We start from the raw sequence: 15,086 nt of genomic DNA on the forward strand, positions 1-15,086 counted from the left end.
AAACATCCATGGCAATCAAAGTGCCAAACACCCGGCTGGCCTTCTGTGGACCAAAACTGTGCCTTGTTTCATCTTTTGGAGGGGGGAGGGGAGGCCAGGGGAGAAGTCTTAATTGCCAGTTGGTACAGTTCGGCTCAGGAGACAGCTGCCTGTGCTTGTGTTTTATGCAGCAGTCTGGGATGTACGACATTTAAGGTAAGAGTCCTGGGATCTGGATGCTGAGCCTTCCCTTACAGCCTCACACCTGCACAGAGGCTGTCAGAGGCCTACAACCTAACAACAGGAGGGGTCCCCCCTTGGGGCGGGCTCGCTTTTGATACTCTGACAAAAGCCCGGGCGAACCCTCCCAGGGACAACAACTGGCGTGTGTGCACACACACTTCTGATTTCCGTCCCTGCGGTTCACGGACCTAGGAGAGAGCGCTGTCTCTTCAAGCAACAGTCTGACCAGGCGGCACTTAAAAGCAAAAAGGTCTCTGCAGACTTTTTACCAAGCGAGAAATCCGAGCGCCATCCTGGAACTGCCCTGGACACCCCCTCTCTCGGCCCTACCTCCGCATTTCCCTGGTCAGAGCCTGGGAGACAGACTCAGAAACAGGCTTCAAATCAGCCCTCTCTACAGTTCCTCAGTCGTGCCCTTAATTAAGGCCTTCTTCACTTGTGTGTACAACGTAATTGTATAATTAAAAGAACACAGGCTGTTAAATCAGACCATCTGAACTCTGCCCATCACTTTACTAGCTGAGCGACACCAGGCAGCCACTTCCTTAATGACAAGGGTCTGGTCCCTCTGCCTTCTGAAGTGCACCCTGGCGACACCTCCCTGCCCGACCCTTGTCCTCGGTGCAACCATCCTCCTGCCATAGAAGTCGGCTCCCGTCAGAGTCAGGCGCACACTGCTTTGATCCTGCAGACAGTATCAACCTCACCTCCTCCCCTACCCAACCCACCCTGTACTCCCTAACACCAGCGCCAGCATTCGGTTCCACAAACCCCAGCCTCCCACCTCCGCACCCTTCCACGGGGTGTGTCCTCCGGGAGGCCCGCCTGCTTCCCATCGTCCGCGGTATTTCTGTGACTCCCGCAGACAGCCAGACCTGCGGAGGTCACAGCATTTGGCCCACAGCCAGATTTTGTGTGGTTTCTTGACTAAGAAAGATTTTTACCTTTTTAACGGGCCGTTCACACACACACGCACACACACACACACCTGTGACAGGCCCAATGTAGCCCACAAAGCCTGAAACATTTACCGTCTGGCCTTAAAGAGAGAAAGTGTGCCGGCCTCTGAGCTTGACCATGACTGGGGACCTGCCCTCCAGGTCCACAGAGCACTCCACTATGGCACTCCCACTGTGGGTATCCCGCTCCATGTGGACTGTATCGTTCCCCTTCTGCCCTGCTGTCTGTGCCCCCACGGGCACTACACCATGCACAAGACAGGCCCTTAACACTGCTGACTCTTGAACCACTGGGTCCACTTTTGCACAGATTTTCTTTTTTTTTTTAATTTTTTTTTTAATGTTTATTCATTTTTGAGACAGAGAGACACAGCATGAATGGGGGAAGGTCAGAGAGAGAGGGAGACACAGAATCTGAAACAGGCTCCAGGCTCTGAGCTGTCAGCACAGAGCCCAACGCGGAGCTCGAACTCACAGACCGCGAGATCATGACCTGAGCTGAAGTCGGATGCCCAACCGACTGAGCCACCCAGGCGCCCCTGCACAGATTGTTTTCAATAAATACTGCCCAGTAAATGTATTTTCTTATAATTTTCTTCACATCCTCTTTTCTCTAGCTTCCTTTATTATGAGAATATAGCATATCACACACACAAAACATTCATTAAACATTAAAAAAAATGTTTTTTTTTAAGAAAGGGTGCCTGGGTGTCTCAGTCAGTTAAGTGTCCGACTTCGGCTCAGGTCATGATCCTGTGGTTTATGGGTTCGAGCCCCGCGTGTAGGGCTCTGTACTGACAGCTCGGAGCCTGGAGCCTGCTTCGGATTCTGTGTCCCCCTCTCTCTCTGCCCCTACCCTGCTTGCACTGTCCCTCTCTCTCTCAAAAATAAGTAAACATTTAAGAAATTAACAAAATACACGTTAACTGCGAATTTTCATTATACAGGTGTCAGTGCCCTAAACCCCTGCACTGTACAAGGGTCAGCTGGGCCAGCATGTCACATCTGTACAGCATTTTACACAGTAACTGCACACAGAGCCTCAAAGGCTGAGATTACAGATACTAGACTTTATAGATAAGGACAGTGTCAGAAGTCACATGACTAAAGGCAAAGCCCCAATGTGTGAACCCAGACCTTCTGTTTCCTAAATAAGATGCTCTTTCCATCAAGGAGACCTGCCTCCTTACACAAACTACAACACCTAGAATCTTCACTCACTAATACCGGAGACCTGAGGGGAGGGATAAAATGTAATTTCTGACCCATTACTTAATTTTGATAATTTTCAAGTTAATGCTACTTTTTATAAACAAAACTGAATCAGATGCCCACAGTAACCACAAGGCAGATATGTGTAAGTATCAGTACTTCATGGTTTCCTACTCAACGCACCACATCTTCCCGTTATCCCACCTCCACCACCCCAAGAACCCAAACTGCACCTACGGAAAGGCTCCATGACAAGCCTTTGAAAGGGGCTCGACCATCTGTCCAGCTCTTGTAGCTGCAGACAGACTCCAGAAAAAGTCAACCTTGCAGCAGCAAGGATACCTGTACTGGAGGTTCTCCAGGGCAGACCCACGTACCATTGCAAATCCCTGATGAGGTTCTCAAGAGCCCGGCCAGCACCGTCAAAGAGAATGTCCCATGATGATGAAAATGTTCCAACTCAGCAGTGTCCAGTGGGGTAGCCACTAGCCACATGTGGGTGCCGAGCACTCGAACTGGGGCTAGTGTGACTGTGAAACAGAACTTTTACTTGATTTTAATTTAAATAGCCACACGTGGCTAGCAACTACAGCAGGCGACACAGATCCAAGGCTAGACTCCAAACACTGCAGGAAAATGATAAAGAATTTTCCTTGGCTCCTCAATTACAGGCCAGGTTATTGGCTCCAATCCTTCCCCTGAAAAAGACTATCAAAAACATGGAGAGAATACTTTAAAAATCTTAAAAGCAACCGGAAACTGACAACAAGGAAATACCGGGCCAAAATTAAACTGAACTCAGGAACCCAAAGAGATAAACGAGCACAGAAACCACCTTTGCCCTGAAGTCACCTGCCAATTCTGAACGTTTTCAACTTTCATTTTTACAACAGGGAAATAGGAATCAAAGGCCAGATCCCCCAACATGTCTACCAAAACCCCTACCTCCATGAGCATGACCCTAAAGGCTAACAGCTCAAGGTAAGAGAAACCAGCAGTGAATCATCTCTCCAGTAAAATTCCAGCATCAGGTGGTCCAGGTCTGCACTTGGTTTAAGGTGATCCCAAACTGGTTGAAGCAAAAAAGAAAATAATATACTCTCTAGAGGGGCTACATCTTTATTCTATGCCTCAAAAGAGTCCTACAAATAATGAGGATTAAATGAAGAATCCTACAAATAATATCCCACACCATCAATAAAAAGGATCTCAAAATGAATCACAGGCTTAAATGTAAAGCCCGAAACTCTTCTAGAGGGGAGGGGGGAGGGGAGGACACAGGAGGAAACTTTTGTGACCCAGGATTAGGTAACGATTTCATAACTACGACCCTAGAAAAGCACAGTCCATAAAGCAACAAGTTGATACACGAGACGTCATCAAAATTCATACCTTCTGTCCTTCAGGACCCTGCTAAGAGAGTGTAAAAACAAGCTGCAGCATGAGAGACAGGCACAGCATGATCTAATAAAGACTTATGTCCAGAGTATATAAAGAACCCACCAATAAGAAAAAAAATCAATAGGCAAAAGATTTGAATACCAAAGAAGGTATATGAGTGGCAAAAAACCTACAAAAAGATACTCAACATCATTAGACATTTGGGAAACAAGGGAAACCACAAAAAAAGCCCATGACACACCTATCGGAATGGCCAAAGCCAGAAGACTAACCACACCGAGTGTTGCCGCAACAATCCAGAGCAACTGGAACTCTCCCACAAGGCTGGGAGGAATGGAAAATGGCCCATCCATCCAGAACAGAGTGTGACACCTTCTTAAAAAGTCAAGCATACACCTACCATATGGTCCAGCCATGACAGTCCTAGAGCCAGCCATTCCAGGAGAAATAAAAGCCTATGTCCACATGAAGACTTGGACAAAATTATTCATAGGCTTTACTTGTAACAACTCAAAACTAGAAACAACTCTCTACACATTGACCATATTCAATACCATCCCAAGCAACGTCAGGGAGAAATTTTTTTGGAAGTTAAGAAGTGATTCCAAAACAGATACAGATCTACACAGGGTCAAGGATGGCCAAGGTAAGCCTAAAGAGGAACCCAGGTGGGAAGAGCTCCACGATAAGACTTGTTACAGACCTGCAGAGATTCAGACAGCTTAAAGTGGGCTGTACCAATGGAATCAAAGAGTCCAGAAACTGAGGCACATACACATGGACCTTTCATTTATAACAGTGGTGGCACTGAAGAGCATTGGGGAGAAGATGATCTTTTTTTTTTCTTTAATGTTTACTTATTTATTTTCAGTGCAAGAGAGAGGGGCAGAAAGAGAGGGAGAGAGAGGATCCCAAACAGGTTCCGTGCTGTCATTGTGGAGCCCAGCATGGGGCTCAAACGCACAAACCACAAGATCATAATTGGAGCCGAATCAAGAGTTGGATGCTTAACCGACTAAGTCACCCACGTGCCCCTAAAGACCATCTTTTTGGTAAATGGAGTTAGGACAACTAAATGTCCCCAGACTGATGAAGTTGCGTCCCTTCTTCACACTATACACCAAAACCAGTTCCAAGAGATGATAAAGTTAAAGGGTAAAAGCGAAAGTACAAAAAGGCATTTAGAAAGTAAAGGAGAATTAGTTCGTGACCTCAGGGTAGGGAAACAAAAAGCATCAACTACAAAGGAAAAGACTGATAAATGGCACTAAATTTAAGAACTTCTATTCATCAAAAACAAAACAAAACAAAACCACAGAATTAGTGAAACTGCGTATGACTAAGTGGGAAGAGACAGTGGCAAAATACGCACCCAACAAAGAATGTGTCGTGAACGTATAAAGTCTACAAATCAATTTAAAACTAACCTAATAGAAAAAATGGGCACTTTGCAAAACCGTGAATCCGAATGGCCAGTAAACACATAAAAAGATATGCAACCTCACTGCAACCAGGAAAAGGTTATTTAAAACCACAAGGCAGCAACACACCAGAAACCACCAGAAGGGGCAGGGAGGGGAGATGGCAGGGAGACCAGAGACCGGGGCTGAAGGAGTAATCAGAGAGAAGACGGACAATGGATGGAGCCTCCGTTCCGTATACCGAGAAGCCGCTGTGGGCCAGGTGTGCAGAAGTACCTTTAAGGGGGTCAGGGTCTACAACTGACCGTGAACTAGAACTTCAACTTCACTTGACCAATTTAAGGAGAAAGCAATTGTTCCAGACTGTGTCTTCCCACCAGCTCATTTATTTTTTTCTCTGTCACAAAGCTGTACCACCAAAGTTTGATGGGGGCCAGAGGAGGTATGTGGAAACATCCTTTGTACTTCGTTTTGAGATTACAGTACACTTAACTCTACCTGTCTATCCCTAATTTGTCTTGTCCACCTTTGTGACAACTTTCACATACTTAAAGACCATGAGGTCCCCCCAGCAGGAGGACAGACTCTTCTTCAATCATTAAACAAACCACTGAGGGCCAACCTACTACAGCAGTCCGAGCAAGCTGTGAAAGACCCACAGACACGTACAGGATAATACCGAGTCCTTGTCCCTGAGCTTAACCATATTCTATTTGCCAACAGGTGCGTCTAACTCTGCATAGGACACGACCAACAGGAGGCACATCACCACTCCCATGTTTGTATACTAACTTTTATCTAGCCCTTTTCTTAGGAAATAGAGGCAAAAGGAAAACAAAATGTATTAAGTTTGGATAGGACTTTGATGCTAGGCACAGAGTCCATTCGCACAAAGCTGCTTAGGAGTCGACCCAGGACTTGGAGACCCCTCTGACGCCAGTGTAAGTGAGCCAATTTCTCAGCACCAAAACAAAATGTCCAGGGGAACGTGCACCCTACGCACCCACATGTACACACTCTCCTGCTATTTGCCAAAAGCTACAAGCCCAGGGGCCATCTAAACTGCTATCCTAATGCAAAATTATTCATTTAAAATCCAAACCAAGATTCAGAAGACTTAAATGATCTCAGCATAAAACATTCAAAATCCCTGAACAGGGGCACCTGGGTGGCTCAGTCAGTTGAGCGTCCGACTTCATGATCTCGCGGTTCGTGAGTTCGAGCCCCGCATTGGGCTCTGGGCTGACAGCTCGGAGCCTGGAGCCTGTTTCGGATTCTGCGTCTCCCTCTCTCTCTGACCCTCCCCCGTTCATGCTCTGTCTCTCTCTGTCAAAAATAAATAAACATTAAAAAAATTAAAAAAAAAATCCCTGAACAAAATTAGTCGTGAGGTCTTCCCAAGACCCTGAAAATCCTGAGAAACATATCTCAGAGTCCCGAGGTGCAGGCAATCTCCCTGGCCAGCCTAAGTGGGCAGGGGATACACCCACCCCTGCTGTTGACCACAGATTCTGCCTGCTGTGAGCTGCATCTCTTTTAAAACACTCTCAAGTAGAGGTTCACTGACATCAGCAGGAAACAAAAGCTCCTGGACCCAGTGTTAAAGCAGTCGGCTGGCCCCACCCCCAGTCTGATTCAGGAGGTCAGAGGTGGGGCAGGAGCGTGCGCATTGCTATCCAGGTCCCAGGGACAGCGAGGCGAGGTGGCCACACCTGGAGAGCCTCTGCCAACAACCTAGAGTTTGCTGGAGACCATGCGCACGCGCGCTTCCCCACGCAACACAGCAAGACTAGGAGGAACCCGCTGAGGAAGAACAAGCTACTCTTTTTACCCAAATATTGACTTTCCTTACCTGAGTGGAGGCAGGTGACCCGTCACTCAAAATGTTTTCTCTGAATAACAGCATAAAAGACTCGTCAGGTCAAGGGAGAGCTGGAGTGCAGAACTCGCGTTACAGCGTTAGGAAGATGAAACCCCTCTTTTAAAATGGTTTCAGGGCATCATGTAAACCCTTGTGAAGTATCTGATGGATCCAACCGATTACCAAAAGATACATCAGAGCTTCTAGAGACCGGGAATCAAGGATCTTTTCTAAACCCCATTCATTTCGTGTCACCTTGAGCAATTTTCTGTCTTCAGAACATAGAATGAGTCCCAAGGAACCCATGATCAATTCCGACAAAATCATTTTTTCTAGGGAAAAAAATACACTTGAAAATTGTAAAAGGACAGAGAACTGTCTTTCTCCTGGCTCAAGTTTAATAATATCTATAATCTAAAATAAGGCAGACAAAAGCAGAAACACGGATAATCCACGATGTCCCCTCGTATCAAGTCCTACTTGGTTCTTAGGTAAGGTTCTTTACCAAGGCAAACAACACAGTGGACAGCTGACACAGTACGAGTTCTCCAATCACTAGTACACCTGGGTTCTCACCTTCAACAAGTATTATTGTGCCGGACGTTGGGCATGCCATAGTGCAGGAAACAAAGTTTCTGCCCTCTTGGGGCTTAAATTCTGTAAGACACACAAGGCACTACAAATACGGAAGGTACAAAACCACACCAGTCTGCCTTCGGTCCCTCAAAGACAAACTCATGGTGCTTTGGTCACAAGTAGACCCAACAAGCACCTACCGCGCACAGAATCGAAAGCACCAAATGGCAGAACTTTTTTTTTTTTTAATTTTTTTTTCAACGTTTATTTATTTTTGGGACAGAGAGAGACAGAGCATGAACGGGAGAGGGGCAGAGAGAGAGGGAGACACAGAATCGGAAACAGGCTCCAGGCTCTGAGCCATCAGCCCAGAGCCCGACACGGGGCTCGAACTCCCGGACCGCGAGATTGTGACCTGGCTGAAGTCGGACGCTTAACCGACTGCGCCACCCAGGCGCCCCCAGAACTTTTAAGATAGAGTATGGAGGCAGAAGGGAGATCCTAGGCACAGAAAGCCCAAAGATACAACTTTCCAGATTCTTCTGAGCTTGGTTTTAGTCCACTGGCCCCAAATAAAGGAGTACAGAGTAAGTCAACTCTTAAAAGCAGGATGGAAAATTCTAAATCGGTGAGAATGAGCACATTCATTGCAGAAACATTTCTAGAGCACCAGTGTGTTAGAGATTATAAATGCTAGGATTTACTCCAAGGGGATTAAACCTGTACGAGAAACGTGCCATTTACTTTTCCCTTACGTTACTCCTTGCTTCCCACAAAACCATATTCATAAACAACCCCTCCAGAAAAAGTCACTGACACCCCCCGAAAAAGTCACTGATGAAAAAGCTGTATAAATGTGGAAATTACCAAAGCATATCCTTTAACAAATAAGAAGCATCAATCACTGCACCATACATTACACATTTTCATTTAACAAACTCTAAATTAATTTAACATAATTAAACAATGTTGGTATGTTCATTAAAACGTTTACCTACACTACGTTGGCCAGATCATAACTTCACGATATGAAAGGGTCAGATTGAAACAGGAAATGTAACTACTTAAACTTTCCTGTGCCCTTGCACACTGTTCACTCCCACTTCAGAAGGCTGGATTGGGATCTGTAAGACCAGTGCTCCTCTAGTCAGAGGCTGCACAGAAAGTCCAGCAGGCCTCACCAGCCAGGATCTGCCACCCGTGGGCCAAGAGACCCACGGCAGGCTACTCTGCCTCCAGACTTACAGAGTTTCGTCTGTAAAGTGAGCATATGGCTCTTGTGAGGAATAAAGGAGATACAGCACAAAAGCAATCGGCTCAGGTCCCATCTCCCAGAGTTAATTCATCTGCAAAAGGGTAGTGACCCCTACAATACCACACTGTACCCACACGGGTGCCCAGCAGCATTACATGTCCTCTCCTGTCAGGGGCTAATATTGAAATGGATGACTTTTGTCACTTTTCTTGTTCTGAAAAATGAGTTAACAGTAAGTGGCAATGTATATCAGTAAGATCTAGGCAGGATTATTTTAAATACAAAGCTTGTAAGTGAACGCCTCCATGTCCTGAAAACAGGTAAGCTTTGTGACGATAGTACTCGTTTTCTCCTCAAAGGCCTTCAATTGCTTAAAAGTGGGAACAGTGCCAACCAGGTGAACATATTTATTTCATACTTTCATCTAAAAACCATTTCATTAGTGCTTACACAAATCAGACTATAATTAACAACATGTGCTAAAGATTCCATCTAAACTGAAAGTTGAATTACATAGGCTTATCTGAATTGTATTTCCATCACAGAGCCTAGCAAAAAAAAAAAAAAAAAAAGGAAAAACAATACAATTGTTATAGATAGGAACAGAGAGGCTTCTTCTCTACTTTATAATCAGAAACACTTTTATGCGGTTCTGAATGGTAAGATTTGGCACAATTCCTAGAAATTAATGCCAGAAAGTGACAGACAGGAATTGCATTTCTCCTGCACCAGGCTGTCTTTTGGGAGTCATGACATGGAAGAAAAAGGGAAAAAAAAAAAAACTTTGCCAAAATGTTAGTACAGAGAAAAAGACCTCAAGGGTTCAAATAATCCATTACTACACATGCTTTACAGAAGGGAAGTAAAAAAACAACTTCTTAATGTAGGTGGTTGAGGCAGTGACACACAGGTACAGCCAAAGATGACCTGGAACTGTCCTCATCCTGTCCCACCGAGGACCCTTCTAAGGACAGAGAAGCAGCTTCATATTTGAGTGCTTACTGCATTCACAAACTTCCTGGAGTTATTACTATCGACTCAAATAAGGTCATTTACTTTGCCCAAGTTTTTAAAATTTGCATTTTAAATAATTTATATAGGCATCAGTAAAAATTCTCAAAGACCCACATAGCAATTTTTTGCTATTTAAGGGATTTTAATAAGGGAAGATACAGTAATGAAAATAAGTTCTTAAGCTAGAGCTTTAAGGCAAAGTAAATTACTACAGAAACTGAACTTTACTGATTTACAAGCAAAAAAATCCCTCATTCACAAATGATAAAAATAATAGAACTTTTAATTATATTGAGATTTAAAATAAGATTTTAGCTAAAACTCTGTCTAAACTGAAAATGTTTAATTTTAGAGGTTCAAGATTTATATATTGAATTAAGACTTTGAATCTCATCTTTTGTTGTGCTACTTTTAAGACAATTTTTAATTATTCATTCTTGAGAGAGACAGAGTGTGAGCAGGGGAGGGGCAGAGAGAGACAGAGACACAGAATGCGAAGCAGGCTCCAGGCTCCGAGCTGTCGGCACAGAGCCCGACGCGGGGCTCGAACTCACAAACTGCGAGATCATGACCTGAGCCGAAGTTGGACGCTGAACCGACTGAGCCACCCAGGCACCCCAAATCCGCATTTTTTAAAGGAGCTATTTTTAACAATACAATTTTGTTATTTAGACAACTTCTCCAACTTCCTGGCAAGAAAAGTTATCTGACTTGCTAAAGAACCCAATTTGAAGAACTAGGACATTAAGTTCTGCAATTTCCAACAACGAGCATGGAGTGTTAGAGAAACTACTTTAGTTAGAAAGTACTCACTGCGGTTCCCAACTTCCAGCTTCCCCAGACACCGCTTTGCTGCTTCCCTCACGGAACCTCACTCCTAACTGGACACGATTCACCTTCAGTGCACGTCCCGCCTGAAAAGAGGCTGAAGTCATGCGTCCTCTAGGCCTCTGCTCCAGTATTCTTTGCCCCGAACCTTAAATACTAGGTTTTGGATTCAATGTCTTTATTTATCCAAGGACTTGCTTTTTTTTTTTTAATTTTTTTTTTTTTTACATTTATTTATTGTTGAGAGACGGAGAGAAACAGAGCGTGAGCAGGGGAGGGGCAAAGAGAGGGAGACACAATCAGAAACAGCCTCTGGGCTCTGAGCTGTCAGCACAAAGCCCAACAAAGGGCTCGAACACACGAACCGAACCACCGAACCGTGAGATCGTGACCTGAGCTGAAGTCAGACTCTTAACTGACTGAGCCACCGCCACCCAGGCGCCCCAACCAAGGACTTGCTTTTTGATGCATCACCTCTGAATAATGTGTAGGTCTCTCTATTCAGTGCATATCCTAACGTCTTCCACTGATTGGAATGTTTTAAAGACAGCCATGTATTTTAAACAATCTTTTCCCGGTTTTCAATATTGAACTGGATTATTTCATAACCACCTAAATTACTTGATCTTGCTGCTTCTTCAACATTTAATACCACAAAAGTATTCAAAAGACTACTGGTAGCTCGGGTGGTATTCCCCCTCCAAGGACAGACACAAATATAAAACAATATACGTCTAAAGACGCTGAGACACAAACTTCCTTTAAAAGTTTCATGTGTCTAAATATTGCGAGGTGTCAAAAGTTATCTAGAAAGTGCAGCTGCCTGAAAATCTTGCCTAGACTGTACCTCAACAAAAGTAAGTTGAATGCTAATTCACCATGTATCTTCCAATCACTTCATCCATGCTTTTCAGATTTTCAGAGATCAAACAACCGACCAGCGTTCTCATTTGCAGGACAAGACTATTTTCTTTACCCATTATACAAATAAAATATTAGGGGTGAGACTCTGGTATTTCATTTCAAATAGCGACGGCCTATTTTTCCAACCACGAAAATGTTTACATTCTACCTAAGAATCCCAACCACAGTCGTCTTAAGCACAGATCTCCAAACTCTTACACCGCCTTCAGCTTGAACGTATTTCAACCAATTCCCATAATTACTACAATATTACTATTATCTTAGTCTCACTGCCAAAAACCCAGCTGCAGGCTAACTATGCAAGAATGAGACACTGTTGAAATGACTCAAGAAAAATTTCTTTTTACTCTTAGTGCGTTAAGCTAAATCCTGCAATTAATAAAACCAAGGAAACACACACACACACACACACACACACACACACACACACACACACACACACACACACACACACAGCCTCCTCCTGAGAAAGAAAAGGAAGCCAGGGAGAAACAGCGAGTCGTTCTTCCACCTACCCCGGCAGCAGAGCTGGGGGCTGGGGTGGGCAGAGGAGGAAACTTGGAGGCACAATGAATCAAGAGGTCCAGGGCTATCGCCCAGAAAACCACAGGGCCTCGGCAAGTTGAGCGCCAGCAGCGGGGAAGGAGCCGACCGCGATCCGGGTTCGAGGCCCGCCCTTCCCTGCCCGAGGGCCAGGGAGTCTGCATTCCGGGTCCGGGTGATGCCCCCAGGGTCCCCAAGGATTTCCTTCTTCCTCCTCCTTCCTCTCTCCCCCCTTTTGTTTTTGAGGCAATCGGCCCGCTCCCAAGGAGCCCGGCGGCTGGCCTCCCCAAGCCGCCCACCACCCCCCCCCCCACCCCGGCCTCCAGACCCTCCGCCTCTCCGAGGCCCCCGAATGCACCTCCCTTCCCACCTTCCACGGGCCCCCCGGCCTTCTCAGTTCCCCCAAACGCCCCCCGTCTACCCGAGCCCCCCGGCCTGCCCGAGCCCGTCGGCCTCCCCACGTTTCCTGGCCTCCCCACATCTCCGTCCTCCACCCATCGCCGTCCTCCCAGAACCCGCCCCCTCGTCCTCCCCGGTCCCTGGCCTCTCCGAGCCCCCCGGAACCCCCCGTCCGCCCCACATCTCGAGCCTCCCCACAGCGTCGTCCTCCCGGGGCCCCTCCCTCGTCCTCCCCACATCCCCGGCCTCCGAGCCGCGGGCGCGAGGGGCCCGTCTCGGCCGCATCCGCCGCCCGGACCGGCTGCTCGCCCCTCGCGGCCCTCCGCCCGCGGGCCGCGGCCCTGCCAAGCCCCAGCTCCGGGAATCGGCCCGCCCGCGCCCCGGCCCCCGCCCCGGCCCGGCCCCGCACTCACTCGGGCGGCGCTGGGCGCCGGGAGGCGAGGGCAGACGACTGCCAGGCGGCGCCGCGAACGCTGGGACCGCGCTCCCTCCCACGCCTCACGCCGCGGGCGCACAGCGGTCCCGGCCCGGCAGCGGCGGTGGCGGCGGCGGCGGCGGCGGCGGCGGCGGGCTTGCGCCCTCGGGGCCGTGCTGCGTCGGCGCGGGCCGCGCGTGCGCGGCGACCGGCTGAGGCGCGCGACCCCGCCACTGCGCGCGCCCGGCCGCGTCCCCGCGCCGAGCTTCCGCCTCCCGGGAGGACCGGGCATGCGTCCCGCGGCCCGCGCATGCCCAGCACGCGACGAGTCTCCGTTCCCGAGATCGCGCCGGAGAGCCGCGCCGGGCCTTCGGGACGGCCAGGGGCTGCGCGCGGGCGTGGCCGCGGGGGTTGGGGGAGACTCGGCCGGGGGCGGGAGGCCGGCAGAGCCGGGGTCCCCCCCCCATAGCACTCTGGACGGGCGGGGAGAGGCCCGACTTCGGGGAAGCCCTCTGCCCCCTGCCCGCCCGCGAGGCCCGGACGCGGCCCCTCCGCAGGGCCTTCGTCGCCGGCCGCCCTGCAGCCCGACCCCAGGGCCCACACCCCCGCGGGGCGCGCCTACCGAGACGAGTTGGGTATCCTGGGCCCCTCTGCACAGAGGCAAAGTGAGTGAGGCTCAGGGATGTGTTGACTGGCATCACCGCTAATGCTGGGCCCTGCCAAGACTGGATCTCCACTCAAGCGCCCGCTGAGCCCCGATCTGCGGCCTGGGCGCTGGTCTCCTAGGTCTTGAACCTCGAGAAAGAGGAGTAGGACCCCCGGCACTTGGGAGTCACCAGGCAGAGGGCAGCTGAGAAGAGAGCCATGTCCGAGGGGAGCTGATGACTGGAGCCTGGGCGGGGGTAAAAATGCAGCCTTCCAGGGGCTTCTTAAGGCATCTTTATTCTTTAGGCAGCAGGGAGCCTTTGGAGGGTTTTAAGCAGGAAGTAATATCTGATTTGTGTTCTTTAAAAAAAAAAAAAAAGGTGACAAACTTGCGGTAGGAAATGAAACCAGAAGCAGAGCAACTTTCATTTTTACGGTGTCACTTTGATCCTCACCACAAGCCAGGAGGCAAGTTAGACACATATTCGTTTTAAAGGTGAACTCCCTGAAGCTGAGAAAGGTAACCCCCCATTCTGCTCTCGGCAACAATTTGACTCTGGTTACAACAGAAGCAGGTGAAATAAAGCAATTTTGCTTACAAAGAGCTTTACTGTATTTAAATATGTTTACTGTTCTTTAATGAAATGTATTACGGTTTTTTGGTGGTTTTTTTTTTTTTAACCTACATTAAAGAGTGCAAGGAAGTGTGTCAGCCCCAGGGCTTTTATACCCAGTGTTTGGTCCACCTGGAATTCTCTTCCCTCTGCCTGGAACTTCTTCCTCCCTCACTTTCTCAGGCTTACATGTCACCTCATTAGATGCCAACTGACCACTCTGTGTATAATAGGAACCACCCACTACCCTCCATGGTTTCACACACACACACACACACACACACACACACACACACACGGCCCCCTGACTCAGCTCTGTTGTTCTCCAAAGCATCTATTGTCCTCCACAGCCCTACACTGTGTAGTTGTTTATTTCTTAATTGTATGTCCCTGTCCCAGAGCGTTAGATTCATTAAAGCAAGGACTTTGTTCACTTATGGGTCCCTGGCACATAATGAGACACTTGTGAAGTGACTGCAGCTTTGGGTGACGGGAAGTGAGAATCTGTTATTAAAAGTGTAAGACGGGCGCCTGGACGGCTCGGTCAGTTAAGCATCGGACTTCAACTCAGGTCATAGTCTCACAGTTTATGGGTTCGAAGCCCTGCCTCAGGCTCCGTGTAGCCAGCTCAGAGCCTGGAGCCTGCTTCAGATTCTGTGTTTCCCTCTCTCTCTGTCCCTCCCCTGCGCTCACTCCCTCTCTCTCTCTCCTTCTCTCTCTCTCAAAAATAAACATTTTTTAAAATTAAAACGTACAAGACAAAGGACACCTATGTGGCTCAGTTGGTTAAGTGTCCG

At 48.0% G+C, this 15,086-nt stretch overlaps 1 protein-coding gene across 6 annotated transcripts in view; it reads right to left on the reverse strand.

The window, feature by feature from the left end:
- PTK2 (protein tyrosine kinase 2) overlaps positions 1-13,997 on the reverse strand; it is a 258,431-nt gene extending 244,434 nt beyond the window's left edge. For 4 of the 6 annotated variants that reach the window (XM_047842376.1, XM_047842373.1, XM_047842377.1 and 1 more), the window contains exon 1: positions 13,029-13,188. The gene's annotated coding sequence lies outside the window, so the exon portion shown is untranslated. Of the gene's footprint in view, positions 1-13,028; positions 13,189-13,652 lie in introns of those variants that run through there. The other 2 variants (XM_047842378.1, XM_047842374.1) reach the window with 1 other exon arrangement.
- Positions 13,998-15,086: the final 1,089 nt, after the last annotated feature.

This window comes from Prionailurus viverrinus, chromosome F2, assembly GCF_022837055.1.
Source record: "Prionailurus viverrinus isolate Anna chromosome F2, UM_Priviv_1.0, whole genome shotgun sequence".
NCBI lineage: Eukaryota > Metazoa > Chordata > Mammalia > Carnivora > Felidae > Prionailurus > Prionailurus viverrinus.